At 40.0% G+C, this 25,619-nt stretch overlaps 1 long non-coding RNA gene across 1 annotated transcript in view; it reads left to right on the forward strand.

Annotated features, from left to right (window-relative positions):
* Positions 1 to 855: 855 nt before the first annotated feature.
* Positions 856 to 25,619, forward strand: part of LOC144381500 (uncharacterized) — a 211,008-nt gene continuing 186,244 nt past the window's right edge. Inside the window, exon 1 of the long non-coding RNA XR_013446753.1 lies at positions 856 to 1,003. This is a non-coding gene — a long non-coding RNA (uncharacterized LOC144381500). The remainder of the gene's footprint in view (positions 1,004 to 25,619) is intronic.

Here is a 25,619-nt window from a genome sequence, read left to right on the forward strand (position 1 = left end):
GACATACATTTAGAAGGTACCAGGTGTTGAGGTATCTGAAGCTGAGAGATTGGATGGGATCACCTAGGGAAGTGCAGCTGGAAAAGGTTCAAGATCTGAGACAAGCCATGCGGCCCTCCTGTGTTCACAGCCGTACTTCTCATCCTGGCTGCGCATTAGAATCACCCCGGGATGTTTAACAAAATTGCCTAAACCTCTCACCTTGCCCCCAGAGATTCTGATTTAATTAGTTGAGACCTGGGCATTAATGCATTTTAAAAGTTCACTAGATGATTCTTCTTTTTTTTTTATTGAAGTATCACTGACACAGAGTTACATTAGTTTCAGGTGTACAACATAGTGATTCAACAACTATATATACATATACATAAATATACATTATGCTGTGCTCACCACAAGAGTAGCGACCAGCAGTCCCCATACACTGGTACTACAGTACCATTGACTATATTCCCCAGGCTGTTCCCTTTCTCCCCACCGTGCATTCGTTCTGTACCTGGAAGCCTGTGCCCCAATTCCCCTTCACTGATTTTGCCCAGCCCCTCAACCCCCTCTCTTCTGACAACCAACAAATTGTTCTCTGTATTTATGGGTCTGTTTCTGCTTTGCTTGTTTTATTTATTTATTTTATTTTTTAGATTCCACATCTAAGTGAAATCATATGGTATTTGATAAGGTCTTTCATAGGTCTTTCTCTGACTTAATTCACTTAGCATGATAACCTCTAAGTTCTCCCACGTGGTCATAATGGCAACAGGTGATTCTTACATGCATCCCAAATTGAAAACCACTGGTCTAGAAGCCGGAGGGAGTGGAGTGTATCAGCAGAGGAAACGGAAACAGTGTGGTCAGTGAGGCAAGAGGCAGACAAGAGATCTGTGCTACAGATTTCAACTGGAACATGTTTCAAGCAGGCGAGGATGACCAGTCAAATACTGGGGAGAGGGGAGAATTGACCACTGTGGTTTGTAGCAACGAGGGCCCGAGCAGACTCACTGGAGAGGTAAAGATAAAAGCTCTCCCTCTTCCCCACACCTGCCTCCCCCTCCTTCCTTCCTTCCTTCCTTCCTTCCTTCCTTCCTTCCTTCCTTCCTTTCTCCCTTCCTTCCTTCCCTCCTTCCTCTTTTGATAGGAGCTATTAAAGTATGTTTACATGCTGATGGGAATGATTTGGCAGAAAGGAAGAAATTGGTGAGGCAGGACAAAAGGAGAAATTTCTGAAAGAATGTCCTTGAGTGTAGAGGAGGAACTTTGGTATTTCTTTTGTCTCAATGAAATAGAAAGCCAAAAAGGAGAATGTGTTAGATATCTGAGGCAAGAGAGTATCATAATTCTAGGAGAGAGGGAAAATGAATGGACCAGGACCACATGAGATCAGTGGTCATGAAATTAAATATAAGCCAGTTATCACGGTTGTATATTTTCACTAGCCACCGGTCAGCTGTGTGAGTAGACGTTCAGAGTAAATGAAGTGAATAAGAGAGTTGATTTTTACCAGAGTTGGGTTCTTACCAAATGCATACAACAAAACAGAGTTAAGAGCATGAGTTTTCTGAGTGAATACAAGAAAGTGTTTATAATTTTGAACTATGTAGTGCCACATTGGTAACAGAGAAGCTAAGACAGGGGAGATGGAGCGGCGCGACTAGGTGGTCAGATAAAATAAATTGGGTCCCACTGGGGTTGAGGGCTAATTGGAGTCTGGGTACTAAAATTAGTATGCTGGAAAGAAATTACTTGAATGTGAATTTATGAAGGAGATGTGAAATCAATTGCTTGCTATAATAGGGTTTTTTTTTTCAAATTTTAAATTTAAAACGTGTAAATAAAGTAGTATGCATTCCTGGGAATAAAAGGAGATGCAGTTATTGGTAATCTCTGTATGACCTACTGTAGGAGAGGATGAGGGGGCTGAGATATGGTGGGGATAGGGTTGTTGGAGGAGTGGAGGAACCAAACTGAGAGTCCAGGGAATCGTCAGGATTATCTATAAGGATCCTGAAACCACTTAAACCCACAGCAGGAGTTTTGGAGAGAATGCCAGTGATCCAGGTCTCAGTCATTATGGAAAGGAGGAGGACCCTACGATCTGTAGCTGACTGCCTTAAAGCAAAGCAGCATGTGGTGAGGACTGATGGTTTGAGCTTCAAAACTGGGTTTTTAGGGAAGAAAAGGGTTCTATAGTTTGGAAGGAACGATGTAGGGACGTAAAGAACACCTACCTAACTTTTAGGCAGGATGAACAAAATCTGTGGGGAAAAAAAAAAAAAGCACTACTTGAGAGGGCTACTGAGTTTTTCCACCAGATGAGAATAAAAGCAGTATTTGTAAATTTATGGATGGCAGCAATATGTAATGATGGTAAAGAGCATAAGCTCTGGAGCCTGATTGTTTATATTCCAGTCACAGCTCCTTTACTTACTAACTTTGTGGTATGAACGCCTTGGTGTTTTGACTTCCTCATCTATAAAATTGGGAGAATATCAGCATCTGTCCCCTAGGGTTACCGTGCAGAGGAAATGAGTTAATACCTGGTAAGACTTAGGATCACACCTGGCATGTATTAAGAACATGCAGTCAAATGTTAGCCGTGATGATGATGATGATGATGATTACTCATTTTTAACTTGCCTGTGAGGAGCAAAAAATGATTATTATTATGACAACTATTACTCATTTTTAATTTGCCTTTGGGGAGAGAAAAACAGATGCCTGGCAAAGGAGTAAAACTGTTTTCTGCCCAGCAGAGTTTACTCCAATGTTGTTTGAACATTTGGTCTCCATATGATCTATATTAGGTTTCTGCAGCAGCAGGCCTCTGTAATATTAACTAATAATTTTCAACATATGTTATTTGCTAATTTAAAAAATTTTCTACGATCTTGAGAAAATCTCAAAGAAATAAAATGTGGGATGCCAGAGCCCCAGACATAGGACTGAATTTTAATCCATAGGATAAAATAAATATCCATTGAGTTCATAGTGATAGAGCTAAATAATTGGATAAATACATTTCCGTTTGCTCTGTTTTTAGTTTCTCTGTATCCTTTGGGGTTAAATATATTTCTCACAGACAACATCTTCCTGGTCCTTTTCTTCTTCCAATTTGAGAGTTTCTGAATCTTATTTATTTTTACAGATTGATATTTATTGAAATTGCTTCCTTCCTAGAAGTTAATTTTGTCATCCTATTCAGGGAATTTTATTTTCCATAATTCTTTTTTTTTTTTCCTTCCTCATTCCCTTGAACAAATCAAATTCTTCTGCTTCTTTGGAAGCTATACTTTCAAATGTATCATCTGTGGTTATCCCTAAATTACTCAGACCAAAACTTTGCTTGTTTTTCTTTGTTAGTATCTAAGCTTATCAATATCTGTATCTAGTGAATAAGAAGATAATCTGAGGGGCGCCTGGGTGGCTCAGTCGTTAAGCGTCTGCCTTCAGCTCAGGTCATGATCCAAGGGTCCTGGGATCGAGCCCCGCATCGGGCTCCCTGCTCTGCGGGAAGCCTGCTTCTCCCTCTCCCGCTCCCCCTGCTTGTGTTCCCTCTCTCGCTGTGTCTCTCTCTGTCAAATATATAAATAAAATCTTTAAAAAAAAAAAAAAGAAGATAATCTGAGCCAATTTTCACTTCCCTCAGGTAACTTGCTCCTACCCTCTTCTTTTTCTGAAAACCACTTGATTATGATTGACGTGTAAAAGGCTGTACATGTTTAATGTATACAATTCAGTGATTTTGGTGATGAGTATATACCCATGACACCATGACCACAACCAAGGAGATGAATGTATCTAATATTTCCCCATGTTTCCTCTCACCCCCTTTATTTCCTACCCTCTTTGTCAGTTCACTGCCTGAGTTTTGGATTTATTTATTTTTCCATTGGTCATGATTTATCTAGACAACAACACACTTTATTGTTACTCTTTTACTTTCTATATCTATTTCTTACTCCTGGATGATCTTTTCTGATTGCTAGAGTAAAAATTGTTTTCAAAGACCATTTACTTTGTAAATTACCCAAAACCTTATACTCCAGAGAATATCTTCATTTAACTTTTGAGGGAAATTTTAACTCTACATAAAGATCTAAGTTCAAAGTTCTTTTCCTTCAAAGCTATGAAGAGAATACTCCATTAGCCTCTTGTATCCAGTGCTGTTGTCGATAAATCTGGTGACACTTTCCTTTATAACTGATCTTTTTCTTTGGAAGCTTTCAGGTGTGTTTGTGTGTGTGTGTGCGCGTGCTTATGTGTGTTTCAATAGATTTTAGAGAAATTTTAGGGTCACAGCAACATGTACCGGAAGGGACAGATTTCCCATACACCCTCTGCCCCCACACATGTACAACCTCCCCCACTATTACCATCCTTCAGCAGAGTGATATATTTGTTTTAACTCATGAACCTTCATTGACACATCATTATCATCCAAAGTCCAGAGTTTACGTTATGGCTCACTTTTGGTGGTGTACATTCTGAGGGTTTGGGCAAATGTACAATGACATGTACTCACCTAAGAATCCTTTGTGCTTTACCTGTTCATCACTCCTCCTCCACTTGTCTCTGGCAACCACTGATCCTTTTACTGTCTCCATAGTTTTGCCTTTTCAGAGTGGCTTCTTTCAGTTAGCAATATGCATTTAAGTTTCCTCCATATTTTTTCATGGCTTGATAGCTCATCTCTTTTTAGTGCTAAATAATATTATATTGTCTGGATGTACCAGTTTATCCATTTACCTACTAAAAGACATTTTGGTTGCTCCCAAGTTCAGGCAATTATTATGAATAAAGCTGCTATATACTTCCATATGCAGGTTTTTGTGTGGACAGAAGCTTTATTTCCTTTTGTTATTTTGAAAAGGGTACATTTTATTTGACAGGGACGAGGGGTAGGGTCATGGAGAGGATGTCTTTTATTCAGTTTTGCATTTGCAGTAGATCGAATTAGCGGACCTCCCCAGGTTTGCTTGGTCTCTCCTGTCCCCAGTCTTTGGCCACTTGCTTAATGGAGGGTCTGGGCTCCAGCAAGGCTGATGGCTGTCTCACATTCCCCTGATGAAGGCCATGGCTTCAGCGCAGCCTTGATTATGCCAACTGCTGTGGCTTCACTGCTCAGGGTAGGTCTGACCAGACTCAGGGAGGCTCTGAGCTTTCCCATTACTGGCTTGTTCAGGGGAAGCCCAGAAGTGTGGGGGTCGGCTTCTAGCTGTTGGAGAGGCAGCCAGTTGGAGGGTGGGAGGGATACATAACACAAATCAGAGGTTCGGGGAAGTTAACACCTTATGAGGACAACTTTGACCAATGAAGGACAGAAGATGGGAAGTGTTGGCAGATAAATCCTATTCCCCCAGACCCATGCTCTCTCTCGTATGCATACAACTGAGCACCCAGCTGTGATTTACTTTGTAAAGTGGTGGTGAACCTGGAAACACACCACCTTATATTTGCTTCCCTCTTTCTTTGTTTCACTTCCCTTTTTCAATTACTCTTGCAGTTTCCAAAACATCTTTAGCCTGTAAGATTTTCGTCAGGTTCTGTTTTCTAAGGGATATTTATAACCTTGCATTACTTCTAATTTGAGATTTTATTTTTCTCTAATTCTGTTGAATTCTTTTTCATTATTTCTTCAAATAATCCTGTTTGTTTTTTGTTCTCATTGTGGAATTCTTAGGTTGACATTTTTATTAAATTCTCATATATCTTATCTCCATTATTTCCTCCCTTTTATCTTTTGTTCATTCTTTCTTGAAGACTTCCTCGCCCTAATCTTCCAGCTTATGAAATCATTTTTTAGGTCTAGTAAATCTTTTTTTTTTTTTAAAACATATGCACTGAGTTCCTTATTGCAGCAAAGATATTTTTCAAGCCCACCATCACCAATTGGCTGTTTGTCAGACTTCATGTTCCTTCTTTATCTTACTTGCGTCTTCCCTGTCTCTGAAAGCGAATGGTGATTTTGTGATCTTACTTTCTTTGTTGCACAGTTCTGCTACTTCTGTTCCAGTTCTTAATGTGACACTTGCAGTGGCTGGCCATACCTATCAGCCACTTCTTGCTAATAACACGCTAACTTTGAGGGTGGGGTGAAAGCCTGGGCCCTGGCTTCTGCTCCTCCAGGAGAGTTGGGAGGTTGGGGATGAAGTTCATGGATGAGCACTTCTAGAGTTAGAGTCTAGTTCAAACCATCCTTTTTCTCCCTTTCCTTCTCATCCTTCACCACCCCTCATTCCCAGAGAACTTACTAGGGCCACCACTCATGTTGCCGTTGCCCGAGGATTTGTAAAGGACTCAGGATGAGGAGCACTCAGATGCCTGTTTCTTTATGTTATTGGTTACTTACGCCATGCTATTGGATGCCTGCAAGGATCCTGCAGCCTCTAGCAGAAGGCTGCCTTCCTGCCCCCCAAATCCTGGTCAGTAATCAGGCCAGGGCAACGTGGGAAAAGAAAAGCACACAGATGGGATGCTTTTGCCTTCCTGGCCTGTGGCTCCTGGCCTTCTCCCAGAGTTCCAAATCTTTTATTACCCCACTCCTAACCCCCTGAAGACCTGAGAGTTTCTAAGTGTTATGGTTATATGGTAAATATCACTCTAGGATCCATCATCCTTCCCATTTTTGGGGGTCCATTTCCAGGTTGAGTATTGGGGAAGGAATACCGTAGCCCAAGCTGGTTTACTATCTTTTCTTTATTACCAAAATTAAAGAGGTTTAAACCCTTCCAGGACTTCCTATAAGGTATATTCTGAAGTGTCAATTGCTTAATAGATCATAGAGACCATTTTATTCTGGTCCATTTTCTTTCCAGCCAGATGTCCCCACTTTTCTGACCTAGCGCACTCTGTTCCCACAGCAGGGAGTCCCTGGCAGTCCCCAAACATGCACTGCTACCTGGGGCCTCTGTGCTCTGCACTTGCTCGTCCCTTCGCGATGTAAGTCTTCTTCTAGCTGCAAAATTCCTAGAAATATTTACCCATCTTTTCACCACAAGCAAGCGATGAACAGTTCTGATTGTTCATTTAGTGAACAAATATTTGCTGAGCAACAGTCATGTATCAAACACCAGGATAGACACTAAGGTAACAATGGTAAGCACGATAGTCTATGCCTTCTTAGAACCTCGTTTGGTGAAAAAGTCAGGTTGGTAATGAATGGAAGTTCTAAAGTATGATAGGGGCTATGCAAGGTACATGATCCTGTGGGACCACCTGATGCGGGTGCCCCATGTACTTCATCTAGGGGACTTAGGGAAAACTTGGCAGCTTGAATTAATTTACATACTGATAAGGAGTTAGCGGGACAAATGGATAAAGAAGATATTTTCTGTAAAGAGGATCATATTTTACATTCAGAAATCCTAAGATGAGAGAGAAAAAGGAGTGTCTGAGAAATTAAAAGGGCTCATTTTGGTGGGAAGCAAGAGGCTGGACGGATTGATAGGCGCCAAGTCACTGTGACCCCGGTAGGCTTGTTAAGGGGCCTTGCTTGTATTCTGCCAACAGGCCTTGACAGCGATTGCGTGATTAAATTCATTTTTTTTTTTTGAGGAATCACTTTGGCTACTGTGTGCAGAAAGAACTGTGGGCTTGGGGTGACCGTAAGAGAAAGACTAATTATGACACTGTTTTATTTTAGTCCAAGGAAGTGATAATGACTTGAAATAGAGTGGTTGAGGGCAAAAATTCTCATTCCTCTATGCTACTTCTGACTAGATATGTACCAGTATTATATTATAGCATGGTATTCCAACCATTTCTTTATCTGTCTGTGCAATTTAGACTGGAACTGCTAAATGTAGCTGGCTTATTTTTTTGGACAATGTATTCTCAGTGTCTGATGTATATGATAAATCCTCAGTAAATACTGGTAGAATGAAAAAGTGATTTATTTCACTGGATGATTAATTTGGCTAAATGGATTAAGGAGGCAAAGGGTCTGAAGGCAGAGACCTAGTCATTTAGGAGTTGGGAAATTTGTAGCACGTTGGGGGATGGAGAAGGATGAGTGTTGGCCTTTAATGGGAATAGAGACGCTTTATTCATGGTAACAGGATGGAAAGAGAAGTGTGAATATAACTTTGGGTAGATTGCAAGTAAGGTGCGGGGCAGAGAAGGGAATTTCTCATTTTATTGCTTCTATTTTCTCAATGAAATATGAAGAGAGGGCATCGGTTGGGGGATGGGTGGATATAAGATATTTGAAGTGAAAGGAGATGTGAAATAGCCATATGAGAAAAGACAGAAAGTGAACATACTAGAAAACTGTAGTAAGGGTGCATGCATTGAGTCCCTTTTATGTTTGAGAAATTGTTAAATAACTTAAATAAACATGAATTTTATTCTTTTTTTTAAGGATTTATTTATTTATTTCTAGATAGAGCATGACTGGAAAGGGTAGGGGGAGAGAGAGAGATATTCTCAAGCAGACTCTGCACTGAGCTTGGAGTCCCCACACACGGCTTGATCTCATGACCCCGAGATCAGGACCTGAGCTGAAACCAAGAGTCCAAGGCCCAACTGACTATGCCACCCAGGCCCCCCAACATGAATTTTATTCTTTACTCAGTTCTATGGAAGAACATAACAAAGGATCAAATTCAGGGCCCACCAAAATACTTCTAGATTCTCCTTACTCTTTCCCAATTTTCTTTCATACCCAGTACTCAGTTGGGGCTCTTTTGTCTTCTCACAATCAACAGCTTTCTCTCCTATGGGGTTTAGTTTTACCTTACCTTGTGCCCCCTTCTCAGTTCTTTATTTTTTAAGTTAGTAATTATTCTTTTATCTTCGGTTCTTAGCATCTTTCTCCGCCGAGGCTTTGATTCTAGGTCAGAAGAGACTAGTAGTTGATCTGGATAAGAGGCTGGGAGAATGTAGAAAAGGAGTTATATTGGGTTTATTATTGTGGGATTCTTTGCCAGCGGGCTACTTGTAGTGGATGGGTAAATCTTTGAACATTTCCAACTTCATTCTTTATCACGTCATAAAAATAGCAGATGCTCTCCTTGCCTTTTAGAGCACTGACTCTCAACCATGAAAATGTATATGCTTATTTGTATGGCTTTTTAAAAATTCAAGTATCTAGACTACATCTTTAGAAATTCAGATTCAATAGGTCTTGAGTGGTTGCAAAAGCCCACAGGTGAATCTAATATGCACTCTGAGTTAAGAATTACTTATCCAATAAAAGAAAATCAGAGCTTCTAGTAGAAGTGGTTGGTTTCAGGGCTGGGATAAGAAAAATAATATGAGCCTGGAACCCATTGTCATGCCAGAAAACAAAGAAATGATCAACAACAACAACAAAGAAGAATTTTGTTGAAACAACACAGGGGACAAAACTGAAGGAAGTAACGACCAAAGCTGGAACAATTTGAGCAACAAAATAACTCATGACAATTTTATGAATTTTAACCCATAAAACAAATTCATGAATCCTTATCCATATAAATAAATGAATAAATAAATACATGGAAGATAAGAGATAGCTCTATCTCACGGTAGAATTTCAATCAATAAATGTAAAAGGAAAAAGGAAATAGAGATACTACCAGTAACAACCATTGCAGGCAAGATCCACCAATGGAGGCAAATTAGTGGGCAAAGGTTGAAGAGAAACAGGATGTGTGTAATCCCCAAGATACTTACCAACTACAGAAGGAAAATATTAAATTTACGTTAGAGTAACCCAGTACACAGCAACTTAAAGTGATCACAGTAACCATCACTGGTAATAAGATATATGGATGTCATGAAACCCTTGCTTTGATGCACTGAGAACACATCATTAAAAAAGTTATTCTTGACAGAAATGAATGCACTCATTACAGTCATGAGAAAGCATGATGGTGCCTTAGGTCAGTCACACATGCGTGCTCTCTCTGGAACGTACTGCATCCATTTCCAGATCTCTGCCCAACACACAGACCTTGTACTCTTGCCCTGAGTGGTTCTTTTCATCTTTTCCAGCTTTGTTCCTTTGTTCCTCCTTAATTTGGACATGTTCTCTCACCTATCTCAGTGTACACTCTTAGTATTCTTTATCATAGTTTTTTTCCTTGTAGCCCTTATCATAATTAGAATCTTAGTGTCTGCACTAAGTGTATGCTCCTTGATGGGAAGGACTATATTTGTTTCTCTCATCAAGCTATACTTAATGCCTGGCCGTGTTCCTGAAACGTATATAGAAGATATAACAGTTGTTGAGAATGACACTGAGTGACCAAACAGAAAAAGTCCTGTTTCTGAAATTGAAATAAAAAATGTATTGAGAAAATTGAGTGTCACAATACATGGGTTTGAATCATATCTGCTACCTACTTACTTTATAATCCCTGGCAGGTTTTTGCTTCTTTGTATTCTAGTTAACCAAAACTATAAAATTAAAGGTTTGTATGAGTTCCTAGTGTTGGGGAAAGGTTATTATTTTAAATTGTAAAATTGTTATTCTAGTTTTGGCTCTGTAAGTATTTAATGGTTTCTAGAACAACACTAACATGTATGGACCTCTTTCCCCTCCCCCCCTTTACTGAGGTAAAATGGACATATAATGTTGTATAACTTGAAGGTGTATAATGTGTGGCTTTGATATACATTGCAAAATTATTACCGCCTTAGTGTCAGCTAACACCTCCACAACATTGCATTTCTTTTTTGTGGTGAGAGTGATTAGGATCTACTTTCTTAACAACCTGCAAAATACAATATTTTAACTTATAGTCACATAAACTGTATATAATATAGCAATATTAACTATAAACACTGTGTTGCACATTAGATCTCCAGAACTTATTCATCCTGTAACTGGAAATTTGTATCCTTTGACCAACATCTCTCCATTTTTCCCATCCCCCAGCTCCTGGTAACCACCATTCTTGTCTTCCCCCTGCCCCCCACCCCAGGAATTCAGCTTTTTTAGATTTCATATATAAGTGAGATCATAGCTTATTTGTCTTTCTCTGTCTGATTTGTTTCACTTAACATAATGCCCTCAAAGTCCATCCATGTTGTTGCAAATGTTAGAATTTCCTTCTTTCTCATGGTTGAATAAAAGTCCATTACACACAGGCAAGCCTGCTCACACACGCTGGTGCCGTGGCTGGGGAGTGGGGGTGGGCGGGGCTGGTCCTCTGTCTGATCTGTGGCTGCGATTGTGGCAAGAGGATGGGCCGTCAGAAAGCAGTTGCAATGTGAGATTTATGGAGTTCTCAGCTGGGTGCACCCACCAGCTCTAGCAGACAGATGAGATAGCTCCAAAGTGGTGCTGCAGGCATGGAGCTTGGCCAGGTAGAAAGTCACAAATATGGCACCTGCCCATAACTCCATCCCTGGGGAAAGTCCTAATGGTTTCCTGCCCCTCTGGCAGGTACTTAAGGTGGGTCTCCTTTACATATGGTCTAGGTGCTTTTCAAATTGGTGTTTTTGTGCTGGGTCCCAGGGTAAGTGAATCTGTTCATGAGCCCTTTAGAGCAGGTTCTCCTTTTCCTACAGTTATATAGTTTTCCTGAATGTAATTCTTATTGTTTTTCAAAGCCTGGTATTTACAGGGCTCCACTCTCCATGCAGGATCTAAGGGTCGGGGTGCCTGATGCAGAGCACAAACCCTTCACTCCTCAGGGAAAAATTCTAAATTTTTGAGATCCTTCCTGATTGCGGATTGCTGCACCTCAGGTGGGGTGCTTCTGGAGAGATGGTGTCTCTGCCTCTCCTGTCTCAATGCTGTCCTTTTTTTGTGGAGGCCTTGTTTCCCCAGTTTTCTGGTCTTTTTTTCTGAGGAAATTATTCCATATCTAATTATATATTTGTTGTATCTATGGGAGGGAGTAAGTTTAGGATCTTCTTACCCACTTCCATTTTGAACCCAATTCTGTTTCTTAATGTAGGTATTTATCCTGAGGAACTCCTCCTCTTTGAACTGTTTTTGCTGCATCCCATAAATTTTGGCATATTGTGCTTCCATTTTCTTTTGATTCAAGATAGTTTTAAAATTTCTCTTTTGATTTCTTCTTTGACCCATTGGTTGTTGAAGAGCGTGTTGTTTAATATGTGTGAATTTTCCAACTTTCCTACATTACGACTTCTGGTCTCATCTCATTGTAGCCGATAAAGATATGCTGTGATTTCAATCTTAAATGTCCTAAGGCCTAGTTCATGTCCTAACATATGATCGATCCTGGAGAATGTTCTGTGTCCACTTGAGAAGAAAGTGTATTCTGATTCTGTTGGGTGGAATGTTCTGTATATGCCTGTTAGGTCCGTTTGACCTGAAGTGTGGTTCAGTTCTAATGTTTCCTTCTTAATGTTCTGGCTATGGGATCTATTCATTCACAAAAGTGGGGTATTGAAGGCCTCTACTATTATTGCATCATCTATTTCTCTTTTCATATCTGTTAGTATTTGCTTAATATGGTTAGGTGCTCTGATATTGCATGTATATATATTTTTGATATATCTTCTTGATGAACTGTCCCCTTTATCATTATATGATGACTTTGTTTCTCATTATTTTTAAGTCTCCTTTGTCTGATATAAATATAGCTACTCCTGCTCTCTTTTGGTTTCTACTTGCATGAAATGTCTTTCTCCATTCCTTCATTTTGAGCCTATAGGAGTCCTTAAAGCTGAAGTGATTCTCTTGTAGGCTGCATAGAGTTGGGGCCTACAGTTTGGTTTTTGTTTGTTTTTCTTAATACATCAATCCAGTCTATTTTATTGGTATATATTATAGATATGACAGTCTATTTTACACTAACAATTTAACTTTAATGGCATACAAATCTCTACCCTTCTCTCTGCTTTTATGTTTTTGAAATCACAATTTACATCTTTTCTGTAATGTATTCATGAACAATTTATTGGAGTTTTAGCTATTTTTACTATTTCCATCCTTTAACCTTTTGAGTAGATTTAAGTGGCCAGTACACCATCATATGACAGTATTAGAGTATTCTGAATCTGACTCTATGCTTACCTTACCAGTGAGTTGTGTATTTTCATACGTTTACATGTTACTGATTAGTGTCCCTTCATTTCAGCTTGAAGAACCCCTTTCAGCATTTCACGTAAGGCAGGGCTAGTGGTGATGAAATCCCTCAGCTTTTGTTTGTTTGGGAAAGTCATTATGTCATCTTCATTTGTGAAGGACAGCTTTGCCGGGTTAAGTATTCTCGGCTGCGGGTTTCTTTCTTTCAGCAATTTGAATACATCATCCCTTTGTTTCCTGGCCTGCCAAGTTCTGTGCTGAGAAATCTGCTTGTAACCTTATGGGAATTCCCTCATATGAGAGAAATTGTTTTTCTGTTGCTGCATTTAAAGTTCTCTCCTTGTCTTTGATTTTAGACAGTCTTATTATAGTGGGTCTTAGAGAACATCATTTTGTATTGAAATCTTGGGCGACCTATTGGATTCTTGTACTTGGATGTCCAAATCTTTCCCTGGGTTTGGGAAATTCTTAGCCATTATGTCATGAGACATTCTTTCTACTCTCTTCTCCTGAGACTGGTGGCTAGAGCGCATACCTAGCTGCCGGTGCCTGTGTCGTGGGGCCCGTTGTGGACACTCATACAATGGTGGGGGCAGGTAGCGAAGTCAACTGTGGACTCACAGGCAGCTGCAGGGGCCCTGCCTATTGGCGTGCACTCCTGTGGCTGCTGCATCTCACCAAGGATGCATGGCAGCGGAGGCTGGTGCTAGGGTTTGGGCTGGGGGTGTGCATGTGCACAGTTGGAGGGACTAGCTGCAGGTGAGTACAGTGGCACAGGCCACGGACACAGACGGCCTGACCTGAGCCCATAAGCAGCGGCACAGGCCCTGGCTGTTGGCGTGATCTCCTGTGGCCGTACAGCCTCCCCCGGACGTGCCCACTGCAGTATAGGCCCGTGATGGATGTCCGGCCAGTGGCATGCAAGTGCATAGCTAGAAGGGCTGGCCCTAAGCATGTGCACGATGGTGCGGGTCAGCCAGGGTGCTTAGGCTGGTGTCTTACTCTGCCATAGCTGCACTGGCCTGGGCTGGCTGTAGGTTCAGTTCCTAGGCTCCAGGGAGAGTGGGCTGGGGAGGTAGTGGGCACTCAGGAGGCTGGCGTTAGTGAACGTGAATGCTTGTGGGGTGAAAACCTGGTGAAATTTGCAAGGGATCCATGAAGGCAATTGGCCATTGGTTTCCTCAGCAGCGAAAGCTGTTGGATTTGCCTGCAGAGCAGGTCGTGGTGAACCATGATCACTTTTGCTGCATGGTGTCCCCTTCTTCTCTTTCTTGTTCCTGGTTGTCTCTGTATGCCTCAGCTTTGCCAGTCTGGGTTAGGGGAAATGGAAGCAGTACCTTTGTGTGGTGCCCCAAAAGGCTAGGCAAGCTGGCTACTCATCTTGCTCTTCCTTTCCCATCGAGGGGAACTCTTTCTAGCTGGGAAGTTCACTGAAGTTGCTGAGCAATGCCAGTTTGGGAGATGGGATGATGGAGGAGAATGAAGCTGTCTTACTTCTATTCTTGTGTGGCTATTCTTGGTTTTTTTGTTCTACTGTGGTGCTCAAGTTTCTTAAGTGGACTCTAGAGCTCTTGCAAAAATGTTTTTTTCTTTTTTCTTTTTCTTTTTTTTTTTTTTTGGGAGCAAGTGAGCTGGGTGGGGTGCGGTGGGAAGGGGCAGAGGTAGAGAGAATCTCAAGCAGACCCCCTGCTGAGCTCAGAGACTGACACGGGGCTTGATCTCAGGACCCTGAGGTCATGACCTGAGCTGAAATCAAGAGTTGGATGCTTAACTGACTGAGCCACCCTGGCATCCCTCTGTTTTTGTTTTTTTGATAGCTGTCTAATTGTTGATCTTTGTAGGAGAATGGAGGCTGGGGTCTCCTATGTGGCCATTTTGGTGATAATACGCTGAGCCTTATTTTTCTTATTCCTAGAGATGGCCAGTTGGTATCATCTGAAGTGAGAGCTCATTAAAAAAAGAGACTTATATTGACTCAGTGCAATACAGTTCTGTAATTGGCTAGTGATTTCTGCCTTGGGTATATAAGGGTGTATAAGACTCATATGTTGGCTAGGTGATTTTCATCCTTGCAATAAATAACTTATGTTTCTTCAATTTCTTTTAATTATGTCATTCTATATATGAGAAATTGCTTATGTCTATAAGTGTTCCTAAGACATATACTTAGGAGGTAAAAGGTGAGCTTGTCGGGTCCAGGGCTCCTAAGACCATTAGAGACCCATTTAGCCTAACTTTACAAGAAAGTGTTGCTATTTCACACATTTTCACATTTAAATAGGATTCTTTTTATGAACTCGAAAATAGATATTTTCCAAAGTTAAATGGCTTTTTAAAATAACCCGCAGGGTTGATAACATGTTTATTATGAAATATTGACTGTTGATACTGTTAGCAGAGTTAATCAATAAGTCTTGTGGGTGTAACAATTTCCTTCGAGTTCTTTACTGACTGAAAACAATTGGGCACAGCATGACATAATGCGCCAACAAAGACAGGAAAAATTCAGATAGGAAATTAGAGGTAACTAAACAGGATTGTTCAAGTAGTTCTAAAATCTCCAATTGGCTAACAATGATGGATTGCAGCGCCACCTGCTGGCCAGAAGCATTGTTTTATTACTGTTTCGTGAGTTTGTTGCCCCCTCCTGGGCTTTTTTGCGTGTACCTTATCTGTGTATGCAGGGTTTATTCACATAAAATTTCTTCCTCAATTGATTGAGCTGGCAATAGAATGGTTTGATTTGTCATTCTTGCTATAAAATATACAGCAATAGGCTTGAGTGGGAAACATTTCACGTGACAAAAATTCTAAATCCTGTTTTTCCTTCTATCTTGCATTACAAATAGAATGACACTGTCCAAAGCTAAAGTTACGGAATTCAGAAAAATGGAACAACAGGGCACTGTTAGAATCTATTACCTTTGATTGCTGTAGGTTTGCTTTAGCTCTTCAAGATTAGTATTATTTCTTAGATGGATCTAGAGTAATTAAAGTGTTCTGGATCTATCACAAATGATGGCTAACATTCCAGCATCACATAATGTGGCCTGAAGATCTTTGCTTTTTAGAGCATGACTGCCTTTATTGGCTGTTACTATCTGCAGATGTGACCCATCTTTAATATCTTTCCCCACAGGGTCGGCCACAAAAGCAGCAGATGCTAAATTAAACGGTTAAACATGATCCTGTTAACATGAGCTGAACACCCACCTGTCTTGCTAGAAAAAAAAATTCACTCATTTAAAAATGACACAAAACAACATATTTGAGCTATTATGTGTTTTAATTATCTTGATAGGTATAATGACTTTTATTTCAGGCAGCAAGGCACCTAAAGGAATGGTAATTGTTGCTTTTTTTTTTTTTTTTTTACACAGAGGTCATAAAAATAAGTTGGGCACTAAGCAATTCAGGCTGGTTGAAATGCTGATTTGTTAGGAGGATTAGCGGATACATTTAGTGACCTCAGGAGAGTCATTTGACGTTTATAATTCTCCAGAGTTTTCTGGTGATTAAAGAACAGAGATATTTTCTCAAGTTTAGTTCAGGCCCTCAAAACTATGGATTGTCAGTTTTGCTGAGAATCTAAAGATTTATTCAAAAATGTCGTCTGAAGGAATCTGAGCTCGGTCTGTCCTCAAGAATGTGTCATTTCTTTTTTTCTTTTTTTTCCCGATGAGAGGAGGAGAACTCATTAGTGGTTCCAGGCATGGGTTTCATCCCAGTGCTTGAGAAATAAATGGTAATGCTGAAACATTGCACAGTGGCATCTCCCATTTTCCTGGTATTGCTACCTTACTGCTTTTCATTTCTCTTATTAAAGACTCCTGTTCAAGACCATTTCTCTCCTATTTTGATAATTTCCAAAATAGTTTAAGAACCCTTTTAGTGACACGTTATTATCCTGATGGGGAATTATTGGAATAGAACCATCACATCTGAATAATCCCCTGGTCACAGACAAAAGTATTTGGACAGAAGAGACCATGAGATATTATGTAAATCACAAATAAGTTATTTTGTTCATAAATATGAACTCATTGAGATAATTGAATAGAAATTGCTTTTAAACTGCACATTTTATTAGTGGATCTTTATTACTTCCATTACAGCTTCAAAAATGTTCTTTTGGTGCACAACAGATTCAATTATAATCCTGTTTTATAGTTTTAAATATGCTTATTTTTTTTCAAAGGAGTACAATGACATGACATTTAGGAAATATACCTAAAACCACCACATGAAGGATACTTCTAAGTTATATTTGTTTTATGTTGCAGGTGACTCAGTGCATAGTGTTTCTTATGAAGGAGCTCCAAGCATTTTTTAAAGCAGTCTAATTAATTTGTATAGGGACACTATGCAAAGTGGGTGATAAATACTTTAGATTATTTTCCTAATGGAGAAGTTATAGTAAAAAATTTAAGCTCCTTGCCTGGTTTATATAGTTCAAGGGTACAAATTATATCAATTTTTAAACTGAACAAAACAAATATCTGTCCTGTTTTTGACTATGATAATACTTTCCACTTTAGTTTGCCACTCATTCACTTATTTATTCCATTAATCTACATTGAGCATCTAATGGTATAGAACTTCACAGTACCAGATAAGTGATGGTTCTATTCTCAGGTACTTACTTACATGTAAGTCAAATTTTTAAACAGCATCATAAAGGTTTTTAGGCCAAAGATATATATAATTATAAAATTATGGATATAAGACACAATTATAAAAGTGTGCAAAATAAAATTCATTATAAAAGACATTATATATAATAACATGAATAAATATATACTTATGAAACACTGTGATCAAGGATTCGACAGTATTTTGCATTCAGTTATGTATATTTGGTTGAAAGCTAGCTCTGACTGGATAACGACTACACAACCTTTTTCTGCCAGTTTTATTGATCTATAATGGACATACAACATTGGCAGTGAATATTGTGCTGCTTTTCAAAGAACAAGTAGGATTTAGTAGGCAAAATAGGGGAAGGACAATTCAGTAAGAAACCAGTCATTCTGAATGTCTAAAGGTATGTGATGCCTACTGTGTTCAGGGAACCATAGGGAGCTCTCTCTCGGCACGTGAGGGGGAGACACGAGGCTGCAGGGATGGACAGGACATGAAATGAACATGAACTTGGGTGTAAATTTTGAGAAATCATTGAAGGATTTTTAAATGGTGGCTGATCAGGTTTTCCAAGGAGCACTCTGGCAGAGATACACCTGTTGAATGCTTTCCCAACTACCAGGCAGGAGCCTGAACTAAGGCTGTGGCTGTCTGAATGGGCAGGAGGGGTCTGTTTATAAGATAAAGGCATCAAGGTCTGTTCGTAGAGCAGACTCTTTGGTAAGTGGGTCATTGTGGAGGCAGAGCGTATCTTCCATCTTGAGTGGCTGGTGAATAGTGTTGCTATTTACTAAGTTGGGGAATGCATCAGGAGGCACAGATTTGGCAAGGGAGATTATGACTTTTACCCCACTGCCTGGCAGGCAACAGGTATTTTTTTATTTTATATTTTACACCTTATCGGTAAAAATACATTTCTAATAAAATTTTGAACTTGTAACCAACTTTATATATGTTTATAATGAGTTACATACCTATGCAATTTTGTGTGCAATGATGTTAGGAATCTTAAAAGGCTGAGATGGAAAAACATCCACAGATAGAAGTTCTGGTATTTTTTTTCTACGTAACATTGACTGTTTTGTAAACTGTAATTCGGAAGTCCCTGCTTTAAAACAAGTCTGTAGATGAGGTCACCCTCATCTATAGGAGGAACAATTGTTGCATAAAATGATTGGAGGGGTGAAGGTAGATGCTTGGCGGTACCCACATTTAAGAATACACTGAAGAATTAAACAGAAGAAGGGCGTCTGGGTGGCTAGGTCGGTTAAGCCTCTCACTTTTGATTTCAGCTCAGGTCCTGATCTCAGGGTTGTGAGATGGAGCCCCACGTGAAGCTCCGAGTTGGGCTCTGCATCGGGCTCCGTGCTCAGCAAGGGGGTCTGCTTCTCTCCCTCTCCCACTGCCCCTTCCCTTGCTCATGTGCTCTCGTTCTCTCTCTCTCTCTCTCTCTCTCAAATAAATAAATAAATAAATCTTTTATTAATAAAAAGAAGAAGAAAACAGGAAAAGGAGAGTGATGTGGCATGGCCAGGGAGGTTAAGAACAGTCTCATGGAAGCTGTAGAAGATCAGGGTTCTCGAGTTTACCATGCTGATCCACACCTTATTTATTGAGTGCGTGCACTGTGGCGGGCCCATGCGGGGTCTGGAGACTCAATGTAAAATAAGACATTGTCCTGCCTGAGAGAGGCAACAAGTAAATGATAATATCACAGGGTGATAAGTGTTTTAATAAAAAATGTATGCATTCTGTCAAGCGCATGTGTTTTTTTCGTTTTATTTTTTTATTTTTTATATACTTAAAAAAATTTTTTATTAACATATTATGCATTATTTGTTTCAGGGGTACAGGTCTGTGATTCATCAGTCTTACACAATTCACAGCGCTCACCATAGTACTTACCCTCCCCAATGTCCATCACTCAGCCACCCCATCCCTCCCACCCCCCTCCACTCCAGCAACCCTCAGTTTGTTTCCTGAGATTAACAGTCTCTGACGGTTTGTCTCCCTCTCTGGTTTTGTCTTGTTTTATTTTTCCCTCCCTTCCCCTATGATCCTCTGTCTTGTTTCTCAAATTCCTCATATCAGTGAGATCATATGATAATTGTCTTTCTCTGATTGACTTATTTCGCTTAGCATAATACCCTCTAGTTCCATCTAGCTCATGTTTATGTGTTAGGGAGGTGGGATGTTTCATGTTCTCAGAAGAGGTAGCAGCTGAGCTGAGTTTTCTCTGTGTCATTGTTGAGCCACGAGTTAGGTAGAGAAAGCTTAAAATGTCCGTTACTTTTATTCTCTAAGAGAACAACATTTTCAATAAGGTACACGAACCATCTTCCTGGTATCTGTCATCATCATGAATACATGCAAGTACTGGCTCATTTATATTCCTGAAGGGTGTTACATTTTCGCAAATTGTTACAGATAACAGTACTCACATTTAAATGAGAACTTTTAAATACCTTTCTCTATTTATAGCAGGAAAAGAAAGAAGTTCCCCAGTTCTGCTCCCCCGGAGGCATTCATTAGGGGAAGTTTAATGAAGCAGGCAAACAGGTGCTTTTTATGCTTTTTTTTTTTTTTTTTAAAGGGTTGCAACAGCTCTTTCCCATCCCTTCAGCTTCCAACTGGGAACACACGTCATCCGCTAAGCTAATAGCTCACAGCAGGGTCCTTCAGTGTACTCCACATAAATATTCAGCTTTATCTTCCTCTGCCTGGTGATTGATCATAAGCACAATAGACAGAGAAAGATGGAAAAAATAAATACAGAAATATATGATTTCTGGGTCATAAATCTAAAGTTAGTTTTGGTATAGTAAGATCTAAGAAATAGACACTGACTATAAGGTTGGTGCATGAGTTAATAAAAATTCTGTGGATTATTATTAAAGATTTTCCTAAATCCTCAATACTCAGGGAAAAAAATAATTCTAGCCAGTGGCCATGTCTCTCTTCCATTGCTTTTGATCTCTTCCCCTTGCTAACAATTTGTATGTCTGTGGGCACTTAGAACATTTACAACCATTCTTAACAGGTTGGACATAATGTAAACATTGTAAGAAATCTTTGTTGGTTTCACTTAAGTCAGGAAGTAAACTTTAATTACTTGGGTGCTTGAATACATGTCAGTTTGGTAGTACTGTTTCCTTCTAATATTCACAGAGTGGAAACTCTCTTTAATTCATTTTTTAAAAGCTCACTTAAAAAATAACCTGAATGAGAAAAATTAGTAAAAATGATTGTCCAATTTAGATAGCAATTCAGGATTCAAGTAAGCCTTCTCATTATTTAGGATTTATTTGGAAAACTTTTCTGAACGATTTTTACTAGGATATAAGAATGAAGTGTTCCTTCGCTGAGAGTTCAATCTCTTTGTTATGGGCAGAGATTGGGCCAAACTGAAGTATGTAGTTACTCCTAAGTGGTAAGCAATTGTTACCTCTTACCAGGAATCTTAAATTAGTAAGATCATTTACAACCATTTTGAGTTATATAAAGTAAAATAAAGCTATGGCAAAATGTAAACATTGAGGAATATCCTTCTCCGATAATTTAAAGGGCAAACAATGGTAAGGCAGAGACAGAAAAAGAAGTCTGAGGATTGAGTAAGTTATTGTCCCAACAAGGAACAGTGGTAAATGCCACACCATACAACTCCAATCACACTTTTTACGCTGTGTTTAGGATTACAATTTGGCTGTGAGAAGGAGACTCAGAAAAGAAAGGCTTTGAACAAGTTAGATGTGTCTGTCTCTTAAGATTGGTGGTAGGCAGTCCACAGCTGGATGAGGCGGCTCTGTGCCATGAAATCCAGAGGAACGCAATCCCTTTGAGCTCCCTGCTCACTCATGCCTGAAGTATGGCCTTTGTTCTTGAGGTTTCAAGATGACTTCTGGAGCTCCAGATATGCTATCCGTGTTCTACATAGCAGAAGAAAAGACTGAGAGGCAGAGGATGGGCACAGATGTTGATTCCATTTATACATCATTAGCCATGACTGAGTCACACCGCGTAGTTAGCTGCAGGGCAGGCTGGAAAACGCCTGCTTTAACCCAGGTGTGCTTGTGCCCAGCTAAAAGTTGAGGGTTCCATTACTACAGAAGAAGGGGAGAATGGATATTGGAGGGCAACCAGAAGTCCCAGCCCAGGCTGCCTCTATGGTAAATGAATGATGTGTTAGTAAGCAAAACTATTTCATGAGCATGGGACCAGTTCAATGCTGAAGGCCCCAGGGATGGGTTCTAGGTTGCCCATTTCTGTACCTCCTGAAATCCTGGGGCCCATCTGGCCTTCCCTTCATCCCCACCAGCCACTAGTGCCACCCTGACCCTCCAGAGAGGGTCTGGGTGTGGGTATGGCAAGACTTGGGGTCATGCTCTTGCATCTGGGGGGAGGCAACCTGGTGGCAGCCATCCCCACCCTGGCCTGGCAGCTCCCTAGGAGCCTCTCGCCCACCGCTGCCCCAGGATGCAGGCACTATACTGAGGTTGCAAGGGCCTTGGACGTGGTGGGTTGGAGCGGTAGCCCTTGGGGAGAGGATGTGCCTGGCTCAGCTTTCCTGGCTGGCTGGAGGCGGAACCCTGCTGTGGCCAGGTATCAGCACCTATTAGCTCTGGGATGGGAGCCAAGCCCCTGGCAGCTGTGTGGGTCTGCACTTGCCCCATTAATATGCAAGTTGACCTTAGGGGCCACTTTCTTTCTGAATCTGGCTTGAGGTCGTCTCTCCTGGTCCACTCTGTGCACTCTCAAGGGATAAACCACAAAATTAGTCTTAATCTCAGTGGTTCATAATAGGAGTTAAATGCTCTGTTAATTGCATTTAAAACTGGCATTTCATCATATAAAGATAAATGGTAAAATTCATGCTAATAATTTAAAATCTTAACATTCTTAGAATGAAATGAAGTAGTAAATATAGCATCATCATGACAAATTGGAAGAGAGACTGCAGAAGAAAGGAAAAAAGCTTTATATTTTAATGCCTTTAATGGCTTTTCTTCCCCTCTCCCCCTCCTCCTCCCATGATTTGGAACAGGAAACCTCGCATTTTCATTTTGCACTAGGTCCTACAAATTATGTAGCTGGTTCTGTAGGTGAGTGTCTCTATTTCAATAAGAATATCTTGCTTTTGAAGTTTTGGAGGCAAGTTTGTAAGATTTCATGAAAGGATTAATTAGAACAGCTACCCTTTGGCTGTGCAGGTGTGTGCCCTTCTTGTCAGGTGTCAAATAAGATTACCTGCACCCTCATCTCATTACCTAGTTTAGCCATTTGCCATCCACAGTCAAATAAGATATTCTCATTAATGCCAATAAGACTTGTGTACAGATCAAGATGGGTATTAGCATGAGACGCAGAATAGCTTTGTCAATAAATCAGCGTGGATGTTGCCTCAATAACCACAGTGTAATTTTCAGCATGTCTGATATAGATTTATATCCTCTTATTACATAAAAGAAATGCTGGAGGTCTTCCGTGTTTTCCTAAGTATTTTTGAATAATTGTACCTTTTCCTACCTCTCTCTGACTAATTCTGTTTCTGAACATATAAATGGAAAAGACAGTTTCTACTCTAAAAGATGAGATTATATAAATGAATTTATTCTCTTATTTTCCTTCAGCTATGGCCCACCTACTCAGGGTTCTATTTATAAAGCTAGCTTGGCATGTAATTTGGTTGCCTAATGGAATGGAGGTGAATATCAAGTGGTCCCACTGTAAAATAATCATGTGCAAGATGGATGAAGTAGAATGTTTGGTTTCAAGAATTTCCTGCACTATTAATCCCTCGGGTAATACATCTTAACTTCTCCCAGTGCAGATCGCACCAGCATGACGCTGCACATTTTCAGTTTTTGCAAAATGCACCGGTGTGGCCGGCCCAGACTGACCTCTCCACCTTGATGTTTCCTAATAAAACAACGACTGACAAGATACATTTTTAGCCACAAATACAGCTCCTTCAAGGTTGTCCTGGGTCAAAATGCTCTGTGATAGGATGGCATTGTGAGGAGTTACGCTGATGGAGAACACCGTATTACTTCTGTTTTCATTGAGGATAAATGCATCAGTGCCACAACAAACCAACCATTAGTGTTCATAGTACAGGTGAAGTCCAAGGCTGAGAAACTGGAAGAGAAATGAGTAAGGATGAAATTTCACTCGTTTTCATAAGCCATGGGTAAGGTTTGGGCGTATAAATTAGTTTGGTCATTTAACAAATTTAGTGAGGCCTAACATCTATCTGGTAGGTACTATTGCAGAGACAAGGACAAAAATTCCTACCTTCATGTACTGGAGCTTTTGTTCTCATGGACAGAGAAGAACACATGTAACTAGTTAAGGAAGTTTATATAGATTTTTTTTTAATGAATGAGATTGTGGGACTATTATTTGCAGAAATTACTGAGCAAGAGAGAGGAGTGGTGAGGAGCTTGAGCTCTAGAATCGGAGAAACTGGAGTCTGACTCCTGGTTTGTTTAAAAGCTGTGACTAAAAAAAATAAAAATAAAAAAAAAAATAAAAGCTGTGACTATTGGCAAGGAGCTTGAGCTCTCTGAGCCCTGATCTTGATATCTGTAAAACAGGACAAAAGTGGTCGATTACCATAAGAATAGAATGAGAAAATGCTTGGAAAGCACTTGGTGTCCTGCCTGAAGCGTAGCTGACACCCCATCATTGTTCTCCTTATTGTTGGTAATATTATTTAATGTCGGTATTCTCACAGGAAGACTTTGATTAGTAGACCGAGCCTCCAGCTGTAAGTTCTATGAATTAAGACGGCTATATGGCCTTGCCTCTCAAACTTAAATGTGCATGCACATCCGTGGGGGCTCTTGTTCAAATGCAGGTTCTTATTTACGTAGATCTAGAATGGGGCCTCGAATTCTGCGCCTAGGTGGTATCTGTGCTGTGGCGAAATCATATGACCTGGCACTCGAGGTCAGTGTGAGGCCAAGCGTGTGCCTCCAGACAATAGGGGATATCAGTGACCTCAACTGATGAGGCATATTAATAACACCAAAGGACAGTAAGGAAAATACCTTGTTTATTGTAAAATATACAAATATGAGTGGTGGGTGAGGGGTCATTGTTCTCTGGCTGCTACCTCTGGAGAATTGTTCCTGTCCTATCTTTTTTTTTTTCTTTTAAAGATTTTATTTATTTTTTTGAGAGAGAGAGAAAGAGCACAAGCAGGGGGAGCAGCAGAGGGGGAGGGAGAAGCAGGCTCCCTCTGAGCAGGGAGCCTGATGCAGGGTTTGTCCTAACTATCTTAGACAATAGTAATGAATTTGAACTTGCTGGGGAAAGGGCCCCAAGCCTATCCATTTGGCCTACCCTACCAGAAACCTCTATCAAAGTTGACTTTCATTTCTACCTCTGTATCTTTAAGAATGCATAAAACACACGATCAAGCAACCATATAATGAAAAATACTTGATATAACATTACATCAAGATCCAACAATCCCACTTCTGATATATACTCAAGAGAATTACATATTTTTTAATTTGTAAAAAGTCGTACATAGATATCCATAACAGCATATTCATAAAAGCCTCATAGTAGCAACAATCCAAATGTCCATCAGTTGATGAATGTATAAATAAAATGTGGTATATTCATAAAGTAGAATATTATACTCAGCCATAGAGAGGAATAAAACACTGATACATCCTACAATATGGGTGAACTTTGAAAACATTGTGGTAAGCCGGACACAAAAGGCCACATGTTACGTGATTTAATTTATGTAAAAAATCCAGAAAATGCAAGTCCATAGAGACGGAAAATAGATTAGTGGTTGCCAGGGGCTGTGGGAAGGGGAGAATGTGGAGTGACTGTTAATGGGTATGGGGTTTCTCTATGGGGTGATAAAAAATAGATAGTGGTGAATGATTGCACAACTTTGCCAATATACTAATAATAACTGAATTGCACAACTTAAAATGGTGAATTTTATGGTGTATGAATTATATATATCAATAAA

The sequence above is a fragment of the Halichoerus grypus genome, chromosome 4 (genome assembly GCF_964656455.1).
Source record: "Halichoerus grypus chromosome 4, mHalGry1.hap1.1, whole genome shotgun sequence".
Taxonomy (NCBI): domain Eukaryota; kingdom Metazoa; phylum Chordata; class Mammalia; order Carnivora; family Phocidae; genus Halichoerus; species Halichoerus grypus.